The 13,291-nt window shown below is 53.4% G+C and overlaps 1 long non-coding RNA gene across 1 annotated transcript in view; it reads left to right on the top strand.

The window, feature by feature from the left end:
* LOC120638174 overlaps nt 1-13,273 on the top strand; it is a 28,521-nt gene extending 15,248 nt beyond the window's left edge. Inside the window, exons 2-3 of the long non-coding RNA XR_005659687.1 lie at nt 3,564-3,707; nt 12,268-13,273. This is a non-coding gene — a long non-coding RNA (uncharacterized LOC120638174). The remainder of the gene's footprint in view (nt 1-3,563; nt 3,708-12,267) is intronic.
* Nucleotides 13,274-13,291: the final 18 nt, after the last annotated feature.

The following is a 13,291-nucleotide window of genomic DNA, read 5'->3' as shown; positions in this document are numbered from 1 at the left end:
TATCTACCCTACTGTTCAGTACAGTGCCTGGCACACAGTAAGTGCCTAACAAATACCGTTTAAAAACTACAGCGACAACAAAAATAAGGGAATGTTTCAGACGGGTTTCCCGCTACTCTTGCCCCGGAACCTGCCCCAAGAATTGTGACACCAGCAAGCCCACCTGACTGACAGAAGGCACTTCCTGTCCTTTTTTTTTAAAAAAAAATGGCATCTTCTAAGTGCTTACTGTGCGCCACCTTTCACGACTTAACTCTAGGTCCTACACTTTCTAGTACCTCCGGAGCAGTGGCCACCGTGCTCGTTTCCCGCAACCACCACCCCCCGAAGCGGAAAAAAGATAACCACCCCCCAAATAACATTTTCACCGAAAGCTTCTCTGTCACCTATCATATTCATGGACTGTATTCAAATTTTATTTGCCCAGATATCTTCGCCTTAGAAGTGGGGTGTAAATATTGGCCTAATATTTAAGAGTGTTGACCACTGCCAAGTGTGCTAAGAGAATCACGCTGCCCTAGAACCAGACGGGAATCATCATCAACAGTGGCGTCTACTGAGCGCTTACTGTTACAGAGCACTCTGCTAAGCACTTGGGAGGGTCCACTACAAACGCGCAGAGAGTACGCCCAAAGGATGGCGCCGGCGCAATCCGAATTATTAGGGCCAGTAGTGTAAGTTCTACCCTCCTCTAGAAAGCTGCTTCTTCCACCATCCTTATCCGGGGCACGCTCTCTCCACAGACTAAATCAAATGGCACCCGTTCGTTCCCTCGGGAGGATGGGGGAGGGTGAGGGGAGTTAGAGAAGCGGCAGGGTGTAGCGGATAGAGAACGGACCTGGGAGTCGGAAGGTCGCGGGCTCTAATCCCGGCTCCGCCGCTTGCCCGCTGCGTGACCTCGGGCAAGTCGCTTCACTTCTCTGGGCCTCAGAAGCGCCTCGTCGGTATAAGACTGTGACGGGGGACGGGGACTGTTTCCAAACGTGATTAGCTTGTATTCACCCCCGGGCTTAGTACAGTGCCTGGCACATAGTAAGTGCTTAACAGATACCACAGTTAGTAGTAGTAGTAGCAGCAGTAGTATTCACGGGCCGGCCAGTCAGGAGTTGGAGGCTTTGGACATTACCACGTGTAGAAGACAGAAGGACCAAAACTGAACTGCTCTCTCTCCAGGTTCAGCTCCGGGGCCTGGGCCTAAGATTCATCCACCCGTGTGGAACAGATTCGGGAGACTGCCTGCATATGCTCAGGACAGTTAAAGTTTGCCCGGTGCACACTGGCTCGGAGAATCATATCGCCGGGAGGGACCTCTCCTCCTCCCTCCGTTCAAGTGACCAGGACAGTCGGATGGCTATTCCTTATATTTGTTTCCATCTCCAGGAACGAAGACTCCACAACTTCCCTCGGTGGCCCGGGCCCTACGTTGCACTGTACCCAGTCAGCCTGGTTTCCGTTGCCTTTTTAACATCGTTACGGATTTTTATCAGAGAAACGACTCTGATCTCGCAATCGCATGAGAGGGGGTTTCGTGACCTTGGTGTAGAAATGAACGGGCTCGAGAGAGCGAGCCGAGAGAGCGGGAAAGGGCGGAGAGTGGCTGCCGCCCGTTGACCCCGGGGCGGGGGGGGGGGGGGGGGGGGGTACGAGTGACGAACAGCCACGAGCCGACCCGAACCCGGCACCTTTATTTGCAAGCCTTTCCGCCTTCCACTCGACCGCAACTCTTCCAGCGCGCACCCCAAATCCCACCCAATCCCCTCGCGTTGCCCGTTCTCCACCCTTCGATCAGAACCAGTCCTTAGGAGTGGTCCGTATAAGGGAATGTAACTGACGCGTCGTTACCCAGACTTAACTGATCTACCGCAGGAAGGAGATTAAATGGAGACAGGATGTCTAGCACAGTATTGGAAGGAGATAGAACGGAGACAGGATGGTCAATCGCCTAGTACAATATGGGAAGGAGACAGAACAGAGACAGGATGGTAAATCGTCCAGTACAGTATTTTGGATGTTCCTCCCCGGCCCCTCTTCTGTCTTCCTCAGCTTCGGCCACGATATTCTAGTAAACACCTGACAGTATCCAGTTTAGAGAAAGGTTGGCCTAAAACGATTATAATGACAGTAATTATTGTATTGGTTAAGCGTTTACTATGAGCCAGACATTGTTCCAAGCGCTGGGGTAGGTACGAGTTAATCAGGTCTTTCATTCATTCATTCATTCAATCGTCTTTATCGAGTGCTCACTGTGTGCAGAGGACTGTACAAGCGCCTGGGAGAGTACAGTACAACACTGAACAGACACATTCCCTGCCCGCAGTGAGTTCACAGCCTCGGGAGGCGAGGGGGAGACAGACCTTAATATAAATAGATCAATTCCAGATAGGTACGTAAATGTTGCGGGGCTGGGAAGGGGGAAGAAGAAAGGGGGCAAGTCAGGGCGATGCAGAAAGGAGTGGGAGAAGAGGAAAGGGGGGGGGGCGCTTAGTCAGGGAAGGCCTCCTGGAGGAGCTGTGCCTTCGATAAGGTTTTGAGGGGGGGAGAGTCCGTCGGATTTGAGGACGGAGGATGTTCCAAGCCAGAGGCAGGAAGTGGGCGAGGGGTCAGCGGCGAGAGAGGTGAGGTCCAGACACAGCGAGAAGGTTAGCATCACCGGAAGGAAGTGTGGGGGCTGGGTCGTAGTAGGAGAGTAGCGAGGTGAGGTACAGTCCCTGTCCCACATGGGGATCACGGTTTAAGAGGACAGGTATTGAATCCCCATTTTTCAGTTGCAGGAACTGAAGTGAAGTGACTTGTCCAAGGTCACCCAGCCGGCCAGTGGCAGAGCTGGGATTAGAACCTAGGTCATCTAAATGCCAGGCCTATGCTTTCTTCTGCTTCCCAGCTTCTGCATACCCTAGACGACTCCACAGCAGAAGACAAGCCAAGTCCTCTGACGTCCCAGAACTATGGTGCTTTGGAAATCTCAGCACCAAACTGTCGACTCAGTTTATGCTGGGAGTCAAGTATGACCCCCCGCCCCGCGCCCCACCCCAGGTTTTTTCCTGCTATCCTGCCGCCTGTTCAGTCTCTCCCAACCTGTGTCGGCGTTGTCCGTTGAATTTCCTCCTGCTATTGAATTTCCGGCTAACCTGACCTTAACGTAAACCAAGGATTTATTTACAGCTACTCGATTAAACAGAGCAACTTCAATTCCGTTCATCTGATGTTTGCAAAAGTAGTTCGGGTGGGCGCTGATAACCTGGGATTTGTTTGCAGATTGTTGGACATTAGGTCTGACTGATGTTTCTGTCTGGGCCTTTCTTGAAGCTGCCTCCCGGCTCCTCCTTAGCGGCCCGGGTCGTGTCCTCGGGGGCAGAGGGAGAGGAGGGTCCCCCCCGTCCTAGGTTGGCACTGGCAGGAGTAGGGGAGGAGTGGTGAGTATTTATCTGCTGCAAGTTAAATAGTTGGCATTCAAGCTGTATTTTCTTGTGAGGGAGGAACCTGGGGGTTAGGAGAGTCTAAGGTGGGGTGCGAAAGTGTCTACACGTTACGATACAATGACGACATGGAATTCCTCCTTCCAGGGCACCAGATGTTTCTGAAAGGTCATCTACTTCACCGTTTACTCCTAAATGAGGTTCTACCTCCCCTGGATCGGCGTGGACCCAGGCACTGAGAAATTTCGAGCCTCTCACTCCCGTCCCCGGCTCTCGCGTCTAGGTCGATGGGTGAGTTTTATTTATAAAGCGCTCGCCGTGTGCAGAGCCCTGTACTGAGTGCTTGAAAGAGCGCGGTACAGCGGAGTTTACAGACACGACGCCTGCCCCCAGGGAGCTTGGAGTCTAGCAGGGGAGACAGACATTGATATACGTAAGTAAATAAATTAGGGATACGGACGTAACTGCTGGGGGCCGAGGGTGGGGTGAATATCGGTTGCTTAAAGGGTACAGATCCAAGTGCAAGACTGCTGCAGAAGGGTGAGGGAGTAGGGGAAATGACTGCCTAGTCGAGGAGATGTGATTTACTGGGGGGGGCCGCAGAGGGGAGAGCAGACTCTTTCCCTCCCCTCTCAGATTCTCTTGATTCTCGAGCGGGAAATAGGAAATCCCCGACGAGAGTGACAGGGTGCGCTCGCTCACTCTATTCCCCGCCTGTGTGGCCTAAGGAAACGTCGTCTGAAGTCACGGGCCAAAATGGCACCGTGCCACAAGAGAAGCAGTTTAGTCCAGTGCTCTGCACACAGTAAGGGCTCGATAAACACAATGGAGTGAAAACCTAGAGCGAGAACGCGTAGCATCAACTCACTCCACCAAGACTACGCTTTCTAAGGTCACCAGTGATCTCCTTATAGCCCAGTCGAAAGGGCTGTACTCTGTCCTGATCCCCCCCGGGACCTCCTGGCCCCTCTGGAGAACGTGAACCGCTCCCTTACCTCCCCGGAACGCCATCAGGCCTCCGTTTTACTGAGCTGGTGCGACCCTGGATCCGCTCCTACCCCTTCAGCTCCTCCTCCTCAGGTTCGCTGACGGGCTCCTCTTCTTCCTCATCCTCTTTTTCTGGGCATCCTACTCTTCTCTCTCTACACTCCCTCCCTCCGGGAGCTCATTCATTCCTTCATTCGATCGTATTTACTGAGCGCTTACTGTGTGCAGAACACTGTACTAAGGGCTTGGGAGAGTACACTATAACAATCTAACGGACGTATTGCCGGCCACGACGAGCTTACCGTCTAGAGGCGGGGGAGACTGACATTAGTATACATATCAGAGAAGCAGCGTGGCTCGGTGGAAAGGGCCCGGGCTTGGGAGTCAGAGGTCATGGGTTCGAATCGCGGCTCTGCCACTTGTCAGCCGTGTGACTGTGGGCAAGTCACTTAACTTCTCTGTGCCTCCGTTACCTCATCTGTAACCTCCCCCGATTAGACTGTAAGCCCGTCAAACGGCAGGGACTGCCTCTGTCTGTCGCCGACCTGTTCATTCCAAGCGCTTAGTACAGTGCTCTGCACATAGTAAGCGCTCGATAAATACTATTGAATGAATGAATGAATGAATAAAAGGGGGGTGAAGACTGTGAGCCTCGTGTGGGGCAACCTGATTACCCTGTATCTACCCCAGCGCTTAGAACAGTGCTCTGCACATAGTAAGCGCTTAACGAATACCAACGTTATTATTGTAAGTAAAATTACAGCTATGTACATAAGTGCTATGGGGCTGGAGGGCGGGGTGAAGCAGCGTGGCTCAGTGGAGAGAGCCCGGGCTTGGGAGTCAGAGGTCACGGGTTCTAATCCCGGCTCCGCCGCTTGCCGGCTGTGTGACTTTGGGCAAGTCACTTCACTTATCTGGGCCTCAGTTGTAAAATGGGGATTAAAACTGTGAGCCCCGCGTGGGGCAACCTGATCACCTTGTATCCCCCAGGGCTTAGAACAGTGCTTTGCACATAGTAAGCGCTTAACAAATACCACCATTTATTTATTTAAAGGGAGCTCGAGGTGACGCAGAAGGGAGAGGGAGATGCGGAAAGGAGGGTTTAGTCAGAAAAGGCCTCTTGGAGAGTACAGTACATTACACAAACACATTCCCCGCCCACAGTGAGTTTACAGTCCGCAAGGTGGCCGCGGGAGGGTGGGGGGAGACAGGCATCAATATAAACAAATGACAGATAAATATTTAAGTGCTGTGGGGCTGGGAGGGGGGAAGGAGAAAAGGAGCAGGTCAGGGCGACGCAGAAGGGAGTGGGAGAAGAGGAAAGGGGGGCTTAGTCAGGGAAGGCCTCTTGGAGGAGATGGGCCTTCAGCAGTTGAATTTAGCCTTTTGTTCTTTCCTGGTGTGTCTGTCCTCCTCTCGCTCTCTCTCTCCCTCCCCCTCCCTGTTACCGGCCCCCTGCCCTCTAAAGTGTAAGACCCCTGAGGGGAAGAGGCTGTGTCTGAATCAATGTCCATGATTTCGGCAGGATGACGACTAATGGCCCCGGAGCATTTCACCGGGACGCCCCACCCCTCTTGCTCCAGAGGCATCGGGGGTCCAACAGTGGTAATAACTGTGGTATTTGCTAAGCCCTTACTAGGTGCCAGGCACCGTACTAAGCGATGGGGTGGATACGAGCGAACAGGATTGGACACGGTCCCTGTCCCACGTGGGGATCCCGGTTTCAACCCCCATGGTACAGATGAGGTAATTGAGGCACAGAGAAGTGAAGTGACTTGCCCAACGTCACTCAGCAGACCGGTCCCTTCGCAGGTCTCTGTGAACGTGAGGGCCACCCCTCAGGGCCTGGAGGTTATGATACATTAATCAAAGCCTTTCAGAGCTGGCGGGCAGTTGGCGATCCCCTCTTCAACTCTCCCATCCTTCCCAGCAGTATGTCTAGAGGAGGTCTCCTGCCTCCTCTCAAAAGCCACCCCCACCACAAGCGCATCCGACCCCATTCCTTCGCATCCTGTCGGAACCCTTGCCCCCTCCCTTCCTCCCTCCCTGACAGCCATCTTGGACCCTTCGCTCTCCTGTGGCTCCTTCCCCACCGCTTTCCAACACGCCCTATCTTGAAAAACACCCCCTTGGCCCCGGGGCTCCCTCCAGTTATCGCCCCATCTCCCTCCTTCCTTTCCTCTCCAAACTCCTTAACCCAATTGTCTACCCCCGCTGTCTCCAATTCCTCTCCTCCAATTGTCTCCTTGACCCCCTCAGTTCTGGGTCCCCTTCTGTCCTCCGTCTACGCCCACGCCCTCGGAGAACTCATTCGCTCCCGTGGCTTCGACTACCACCTCTACGCGGGTGATCCCCCAAATCTCCATCTCCGGCCCTGAGCTCTCTCCCTCCCTCCAGTCTCCCATCTCCTCCTGCCTTTAAGACGTCCCTGCTTGGAGGTCCTCCCATCACCTCAAACTTAACATATCCAAAAGAGAAGTCATCTTCCCGCCCAAACCCCGTCCTCCCCCTGACTTTCCCATCATCGCCGATGGCCCCACCGTCCGTCTTGTCTCACAAGCCTGTGGCCTTGCCATTATCCCTGACTTCTCTCTATCATTCAACCCACATATTGGATCCATCGCTAAATCCCGTCGGTCCCACCTTCAGAACGGAACGAAAATCCGCCCTTTCCTCTCCTGCTACCGTATTAATTCAATCTCCCATCGTATCCCAACTGGATGACTGCATCAGCCTCCCCAGTGACCCCCTCAGCCTCCCGTCTCTCCCCACTGCGGTCCATACTTCTCTCTGCTGCCCGGATCATCTTTCTACAGAAATGTTCAGGACATATCGGCCCCCGCCCCCCTCCTCAAAAAACTCCAGCGGTTGCCCAACCACCTCCGCATCAAACAAAAACTCCTCACCGTTGGCTTTAATGCACTCCACCACCTTGCCCCCCTCTTACCTCGCCTCACTTCTCTCCTTCTACAACCCAGCCCGCACACTTGGCTCCTCTCGTGCTAACCTTCTCACTGGGCCTCCGTCTCATCTGTCTCGCCACCGGCCCCTAGCCCACGTCCTGCCTCTGGCTCGGAACGCCCGCCCTCCTGAAATCCGACAGACAATTAATCTCCCTCACTTCAAAGCCTTATTGGAAGCACATCTCCTCCAGAAAGCCTTCCCAGACTAAGCCCCCCTCCTTTCCTCATCTCCCCCTCCTTTCTGCGTTGCCCAGATTTGCTCCCTTTACTCTTCCCGCTTCCCAGCCCCACTGCACGTATGTACATATCTGTAACGTACTTATCTGTACTGATGCCTGTCTACCCTCTCTAGACTGTAAGCTCACTGTGGGCGGGGAATGCGTCTGTTTATTGTTGTATTGTACAGTGCTCTGCGCACAGTAAGTGCTCAGTAAGTACAATTGAATGAATGAATGAGCTAGAGGATATCAGAGGATAAACTGCTTACTAGCTGTTCCTATTTCTGCTGTTTATATGTCTGACCCACAGTTTGTTTTATTTGCTTCAATTTCCGGTCTAAAAATGGGACTGAAACTTTCTCCTGGCTGCTTTACGACGCGGGGGGGGGGGGGGGGGGGGGAGTGTGCGCGCGTGTGTGTTCGATTCAATTCGATCCTGTTTCTTGAGCACCTACTGTGTGCCGAGCACTGTGCTAGCCGCTTGGGAGAGTGCAATATAACAATAAACAGACACATCCCTTGCCCACGGTGAGCTTACGGTCTAGCGGGGGAAGACGGGCATTCATATAAATAAATAAATTACAGATATGGACATAAATTACCGGTGTGCGGGTGTGCGCGGTTTGAGCCGGATTCAACCTCAAAGAGCAGGACGAGATTGCCAGCAAGTTTCTCCCGCATTTAGGCGGTGCTCCCAGCCGCACCGTTTTCTTCTAAATCCATTTTCCTAATTTCTTCTCTTCCCACCTTGGATTCTCCAGCTCCCACTTAAGGACTTTTATACTACTTAGGCACTTCATCCTCACCACCCTCTGTACCTATCTTATCCACTCTTCTATTTCCTCTGATCTGTAATATACAGCAGTGTCTATCCACCTCCCCGCTAGACTGTAAATCCCTTAAAGGCAGCGATCGCGTCTCTCACTTCTACTGTACTCTCTCGAGCTCCTAGCCCAGCGCTTACTACGTGCCAGGCACTGTAGTAGATACGAGCTAATCAGGTTGGACCCAGCCCCTGTCCCACATGGGGCTCACGGTCTTACTCCCCATTTTACAGATGAGGGAACCGAGGCCCAGGGAAGTGAAGTGACTCGCCCAAGGTCACACAGCCGACAGGTGGCGGAGCCGGGATAGGAACCCGTGACCTTCTGACTCCCGGGCCCGTGCTCCAGCCACCACGCCGCGCCCAAGGTCACCCAGAAGACAAGCAGCGGAGCCGGGACGAGAACCCGGGTCCTTCTGACAAAGCACTTTATAATATTTTATAATAATCATAGCACAATCGATACCTTTATAATTACTCTGCACGATAATCATCGATATTATATTATTATATAATATTATACATGTTATTTTATTGTAATACTTTATAATACTAAGCACTTTAAGTCGGGCATTACACCACACGCTGGGAAAGAATACAGAGGTGGGAAACTCTCGGAAGACCGTCACGACAGACCAAAGAGCCTGAGAGCCAGGAATCACGAGAGAAGGGCGTCAATCCGTCAGTGGAATTTTTTGAGCACTTACGGTGTGCAGAGCACTGTCCTAAGAGTTTGGGAGAGTTCGCCACAACGGAGTAGGTAGACATCATCCCTGCCCTCGTTGAGTTTGCGAGCTAGCCGGGAGAAGGACATTAAAATCAAATTACAGGTCGGGGTGTAGGATGCTGTCGAGCGGCCTGGAGGGAAACTTTGCAAAGAACGAAACGCCAAAAGCCAGGCTCAGAATCAGAGCCAGACCCTGTGTGAGGGGACACCCGTAGGCCTGGCAAGAAACCAGTTTTACGTGTAAGTAATATGGAATGGAAATCTCCACTAGAATTTGCCAAATTAATGATCAATCTTTTTCTGCTCCTTGTCCTATCAACCTGCTGTTTACTGTGAGATTTCTTTGTTGACCTTTCAGACGGGCAACTAAATATGCAATTGCATAATCCGATTTTCATCTCGAGCCGGCTGCTTCCCTTGATCGAGTCATTTAAGCTATGTTTTTGCTCTCCCCTCCAAAAAAACGAGGATCGTGATCTCTCCCGGCTACGATCCCCAAACCTGATGAGGAGTGATGAGCCGATAATATTTACGCCATCCGAGTGCCTGAGGGTCGCGTTTCTAGGTAGTCCGGCATATGAGTTTCTCTCGAAGTGAGAATGTTGTAGTCTAAGTCTCCACCACGCGCATAGGATGGAAGGTTTGACCGTTAATCCGTGCACTGGGGCAGAGTAGGCGACCACTCCACATAAATCCAGCAAAAAGACTCTCTCTCTCTCTCCACTTCAGTTAACGCGGGAGGGACCTGCCCGTGACTGCGAACCGAATGATTTGGATACTGAATATTTTTCCTTCCCGTCAGTGCCCTTTCTTTTGTATTTGGACCTGGTAGATTCATTCATCTGGGTCAACCCGTGGCACGTAGGCTTAACCTCTGCTCTTGCTGACTCTTTTCTCTGTCAGATAATAATGCTAATAATAATAGTAAGTAGTAACAGTCGATATCATTACTATTAAAATGCGTACTCTGTGCCAAGGATTGTACTACGCGCTGGGACAGATACAGGCTAATCAGGTTGGACAGAGTCCCTGTCCCACGTGGGGCTCACAGCCTAGGTAGGAAGGGAGTGGGATTTAATTCCCGTTTTACAAATGGGGGAGGCGAGGCACAGAGAGGTTCAGTGACTTGCTCAAGGTCACAAAGCAAGGAATGGGCAGAGCTGGAATTAGAACCCAGGTCCCCTGACCTCCAGCCCAGGTTCCTTCCACCGGGCCACCCTGTCTGGTAGAGCAGCTTGGTCACCTCTGTTATATTGCCAAAACCTGGGTTTAAAATAGTCTAAAGAAATGGTATCGTTCCAGTGGCTACCTCCCTGTCATTCGTACAGTCAGGGCCCCTTATTTCAAAGAACAAGGCAACCAGTGACACCTTTCTGCTTCTTAGGGTTTAAGAAACCCTCTCGTATGTAAAACATACCTAAAAAAGAACATCCCGCGAATATTGCGGTTTATCGCTAGATTGTGGGAGATGAAAGAATGTCGAGAAATCACTTTACTTCCCGGCCTCGATTTTGTTGAATCTTCCTCTTAGAGAAGCAGCACAGCCTAGAGGCGAGAGCCCGGGCCTGAGAGTCAGAGGACCTGGGTTCTAATCCCGGCTCCGGCACCTGTCTGCCGTGTGACCTTGAGCAAGTCACTTCCCTTCTCTGGGCCTCAGCTTCCTCGACCGTAAAACGGGGATTAAATAAATACCCCTTCTCCCTCCTACTTAGACTCCGAGGCCCGTGCAGGACAGGGACTGTGTCCGGCCTAATTGATCTGTCCTTACCCCAGCGCTTCGAACAGCGTTTGACGCGTAGTCAGCACTTAACGTATACCGTGGAAAAAAAGGGATACTGGTGTACTGGGGATTTCTATCCAATCTCGCTTTCCAGCGGTGGAAATAGCATCTTGCGCGAAAACCGTTATTATAAACCTTAAGGCAAAGAATTGCCTCCAAAGATATTTGTAAATTGAATCTTACAAACCAGTCTGGGAGAAATGACTTCTCCAAAGGCACCAGACGGGCCGTCTCTCCCACGGGATTCTCTTCCGATCTGGCCCTCCGGGCTCTTCGCTATTTGGGTTCCGATCGGTATTTGCGCCGTGTCTAATGCCGTGGCGTCATTTGTTTAATCAGCGTATCTTCGCGGGGTTTTAATAGCAACAAGGCAAGCAGAGACGGTTTCGTTCCGTTACCCCCAGCAGAAAAAGCGAGAAGCGTAGGCGGCGAAAGTGAGACTCTGCACGTCCTGTATACGTTGTGACTTTAATAATGACCGTGGCATTTGTTAAGCCCCGACCACGTGCCGAGCACCGGTACTACTCTACGGACCACTGAGGTAGATTCAGAATAATCAGACGAGACGGAGTCCCTGTCCTATTTGGGACTCGCAGTCTAAGGAGGAGGGAGAACAGGCATTTTTTTTTTTTTTTTTCGATGGCGTTTGTGAAGCGCTTACTGTGTGCGGAGCACCGTCCTAAGCGCTGCCCAGGGTGATCAGGTCGTCCCACGTGGGGCTCACCGTCTTCATCCCCGTTTTTCAGACGAGGTCACTGAGGCCCAGAGAAGTGAAGCGACTTGCCCCAAGTCACACCGCCGACGAGCGGCGGGGCTGGGATTCGAACCCGTGACCTCTGACTCCCAAGCCCGGGCTCCGTCCGCTGAGCCACGCCGCTTCTCTAATTTAATGATCTAACCTTGGTTTCACTGATATCGTCCTCTCCTGGTTCTCCTCCTCCTATCTCTCCGGCCGCTCCTTCTCAGTCTCTTTCCCGGGCTCCTCCTCTACCTCCCACCCCCTAACTCTGGGTGTCCCTCAAGGCTCAGTCCTAGGTCCCCTTTCCTTCTCCATCTACACCCACTCCCTCGGGAGAACTTACGCGCTCCCCCGGCTTCCGCCCCCCCCTCCCCCCCCCCAACACCTCAACCTTGACACGTCCGAAACGGGACTCCTCATCTTCCCACCCGAACCCTGCCCTCCCCCTTCCTTTCCCATCACTGTAGACACCACCGCCCTCCTCCCAGTCTCCAAAGCCTTGGCGTGATCCTCCGCTCGTCCCTCTCATTCGACCCACGTGTCTAACCCGCCACCGGATCCTGTTGGCTTTCTTTTAGAACGCTGTTACAATCTGCCCTTTCCTCTCCATTCAGACTGCTACTGTGCCGCCCCAAGTACTTCTCGCAGCCCGCCTCGACTGCAGCGGCCGGCCTCCCCGCCGACCTCCCTGCCTCCTGTCTCTCCCCCGTCCAGCCAGTTCTTCATTCTGCCGCCCGGGTCATTTTTCCGAAAGAGGTTCGGTCCACGTCTCCCCACTCCTCGGGGGGCTGCCTACCCACCTCCGAATCGAACGGAAACTCCTCACCGTCGGCTTCGGAGCGCTCGATCGCCCCGCCCCTGCTGGCTTACCTCTCGGATTTCCCACTACAACCCAGCGTGCTCAGTCTACTCCTCCGAAGGCCAACCGACCCGCCGTACCTCCATCTCATCCATCTCGTCACCGACCCCTCGCCCACGTCCCGCCTCTGACCCGGAACTCCCTGCCCGTTTCGCGTTGGACGGACCGCCGATCTCCCCCACCCTTCAAAGCCTTATTGAAATCACATCTCCTCCAAGAGGCCTTCCCCCCCAAGCCCCGATCTCCCCTACTCCTTCCGGGTCGCCCTCTCGCTCGGATCCGTACCCTTCATTCGCCCTCCCTTCATCCTCACAGCACCGATGAACGTATCTGTGATTTATTTTAGTGTCTGTCTCCCCGCTGGGGCTGCGAGCTCCTTCTGGGCAGAGAACGTATCTTCCATCTCCGCGGTACTATAGTCTCCCGAGTCCTCACTCCGGCGCCCCGCACGCGGTAAGCGCTCGATAAATAGCGCCGATCGACCTGCTCGGCACGGCAGCGGCTCGGATGGAGAAGGAAGGGAGGATCCCGGCGACGTCGTGAAGGTGGAACGGACAGGATCGGGCGGCCGAAAGAACACCACAGGGGTCGAACGGGAGAGACGAGCCCGGGATGGCGGATGCCGAGGTCACGCATTTATGAGACGGGGAGGATCGCGGTGCCGTCCGCGGCGGACGGGACGGACAGGGTTTAGGCGGGGAGAGGAGGCGTGCTCCCCCGGGGAGCGGGAAAGGCGTTTACCGACTCTGTCGGGTTGTGCTCTCCCGAGTGTTTACCGC

Source organism: Ornithorhynchus anatinus, chromosome X5 (assembly GCF_004115215.2).
Source record: "Ornithorhynchus anatinus isolate Pmale09 chromosome X5, mOrnAna1.pri.v4, whole genome shotgun sequence".
NCBI lineage: Eukaryota > Metazoa > Chordata > Mammalia > Monotremata > Ornithorhynchidae > Ornithorhynchus > Ornithorhynchus anatinus.
The sequence above is the reverse complement of the archived record's forward strand: the minus strand, read 5'-3'. Positions and strand labels throughout refer to the sequence as shown.